We start from the raw sequence: 2,974 nt of genomic DNA on the forward strand, positions 1-2,974 counted from the left end.
ATGACACTGATTGGTCTCATCAGGGGAAATGCTGAAGACTTGTATCGGAGTGAGGTGGAAAGAATATGTGACTGGTGTAAAGCCAATAATCTTGTACTCAACACTAAAAAAACTGCTGAGATGGTTGTGGATTTTAGGAAAGATCAACATGAGATACTTCCAATCTACATCCATGACGAAGTGGTTCTTAGGGTCACAGAGACCAAATTCCTTGGTGTTATCATCTCTCATGATCTTAAATGGGGGAAAAACGTGGATGCTGTTATAAGAAAAGCACAACAGAGGATGTTCTTCCTGCGTCAGCTGAAAAGATATGGTTTGTCTAAGAATCTGCTGATCTTATTCTTTAATGCTGTCATCAGATCTGTGATTTGTTCCTCTCTGATAGTCTGGTATGGGGGAGCCACTGCGCATGACAAACTCCGCTTACAAAGGACTTTCAGAACAGCAGAGAGAATTATAGGCTCCGCCCTGCCTGAAATCCAGGATCTTTATGATAAGAGTATTCGATCCCACGCATTGAAAATTTCATCCGATCCCTCTCACCCGGGACACTCCTCATTCCAACTACTCCCTTCAGGACGTCGCTTCAGAGTCCCCAAATGCAGTACCAACCGCCATATGAACAGCTTCTATCCACTCTCTGTTCAACAATTAAATCATCATGTGTAGACTATATACTGTATCTGTCTTGTTAGATGTTACTTGTTGTATCTGTTGTTATATATTATGTTGCCTCTTTGCCACAAAGAATTCCTTGTATATATGTAATATGTACTTGGCGATAATAAATTTGATTGATTGATTGATTAACATTCAAGAATGTGAAGAAGAGGGAGTATGCAGTGATGCGCAACTTCTTTGTTCCTCTGAATCTGAAGAGGCGGGTGGGCCAGTGCCTATGGTCAGCACACCTCAGTGCACATCAGATGATGACGAGACTCAGGTGCCACTTTCTGGTGCGTACGGTGCTGGCAAGACAACCCAGGAGAAGCAGGTGTTTGAAGAGGGAAGTGTAGATGATGAGGTCCTTGACCCATCATGGCGTGAGGAACAGGAAGGTGGTGGGAGCAGCTCTGAGGAAGAGATTCCCCGAACGGCCAAAACAGGAGGGAGAGGGAGGGGGCAGACTTGGTTGCCTGTAGCCTCCACTTCGGCACCCGTTAGGAGCATTCCTCTTTCAAAAGCCAAAACGGGGGCTCCCAAGACTTGCAGTGCATGGTCCTTTTTTGACACAGTTGCAGATGACATTTGCTTTGTCAAATGCAAGCTGTGTCATCAGAAAGTCAAAAGAAGGAAAAATGTCAGCAACCTCAAAACCACAAATATGTGGAAACATGTGCAAACCAAGCACGAGGTGGAGTTACACAGACACACTGAAGATGTAGGCCAACGTACAGCACCACCTACCACCTCTTAGAATCATAGAATCGTAGAGTTGGAAGGGACCTCCTTGGCCATCTGGTCCAACCACCTGCTGAAAGCAGGATTCGCTAAATCATCCCAGTCAGATGTCTGTCCAGCCTCTGTTTGAAGACTTCCATTGAAGGAGAACTCACCACTTCTCGTGGCAGCCTGTTCCACTCATTGATCACTCTAACTGTCAAAAAGTTTTTTCTAATATCTAATCTGTGTCTCCTCCCATTCAGTTTCATCCCATTGCTTCTATTCTTTCCTTGTGCAAATGAGAATAAAGATGATCCTTCTACAATGTGACAGCCCTTTAGATATTTGTAGACAGCTATTAAGTCTCCTCTCAGTCTTCTCTTTTGCAAACTAAACATTCCCAAATCCTGCAACCTTTCCTCATAAGACAGGGTTTGCAGACCGGTCACCATTCTGGTTGCTCTTTTCTGAACTTGCTCCAGTTTGTTGATGTCTTTTTTAAAATGTAGTGCCCAAAACTGGACACAATATTCCAGATGAGGTCTGACCAAAGAGGAGTAGAGGGCAATAATGACTTCACGTGATCTAGACTGTATGCTTCTGTTAATACATCCTAGAATTGCATTTGCCTTTTTTGCTGCTGCGTCACACTGTTGTCTCATATTCAGTCTGTGATCTATTAGTATACCCAAGTCTTTTTCACATGTGCTGTTGCTTAGCCCTATTCCTCCTATTCTGTATATGCTTTTTTCATTTTTATTGCCCAGATGTAGTACTTTGCATTTTTCCCTGTTAAAAACCATTCTGTTAGTTGCTGCCCACTGCTCCAGTTTATTTATATCTTTTTGAATCCTCTCTCTCTCTTCTCTAGTATTAGCTATCCCTTCTAGCTTTGTGTCATCAGCTAATTTTATCAGTTTACCCTCAATTCCTTCACTTAAATCATTGATAAAGATGTTGAACAATACAGGGCCCAGGACAGAGCCCTGTGGTACCCCACTTGAGACATTCTTCCAACTGGATGTGCAGCCATTACGACCACTCTTTGGGTCCGATCACTAAGCCAGTTATGAATCCACCTAACAGTTGCCTTGTCCATTCCATACTTAGTCATTTTTTCAATAAGAATTGTATGAGATACTTTGTCAAATGCTTTACTGAAGTCAAGATATACTAAATCTACAGCATTTCCTTGATCCACCCAATCAGTGATTCCGTCATAGAAGGAAATTAAGTTAGTCTGACATGACTTATTAGTTACAAACCCATGCTGACTCTGTTTAATCACTTCATTCTTATCCAGGTACTGACATACATGTTGTTTAATAATTTGTTCAAAGATCTTTCCTGGTATAGAAGTCAGACTCACCGGCCTATAGTTGCCTGGGTCTTCAGCTCGTGTTGGGGCCTCTTCCTCCATCTCACACACAGCTGGTTCGGCTTACTCACAGGATCGCCAAGGAAGAACCTCTGGCACTGTTGTCCGGAGACCCAGTGACATTCCACCCACAGCACCATGTTCCCAGTCATCCTCACACTCCCAGGCCACTCAACAGCCATCGGTAGCACAGGCATGGGATAAAAGGCG

This window comes from Dendrobates tinctorius, unplaced genomic scaffold (genome assembly GCF_039654945.1).
Source record: "Dendrobates tinctorius isolate UK_male_01 unplaced genomic scaffold, ASM3965494v1 ptg000110l, whole genome shotgun sequence".
In the NCBI taxonomy this organism is placed as follows: Eukaryota; Metazoa; Chordata; class Amphibia; order Anura; family Dendrobatidae; genus Dendrobates; species Dendrobates tinctorius.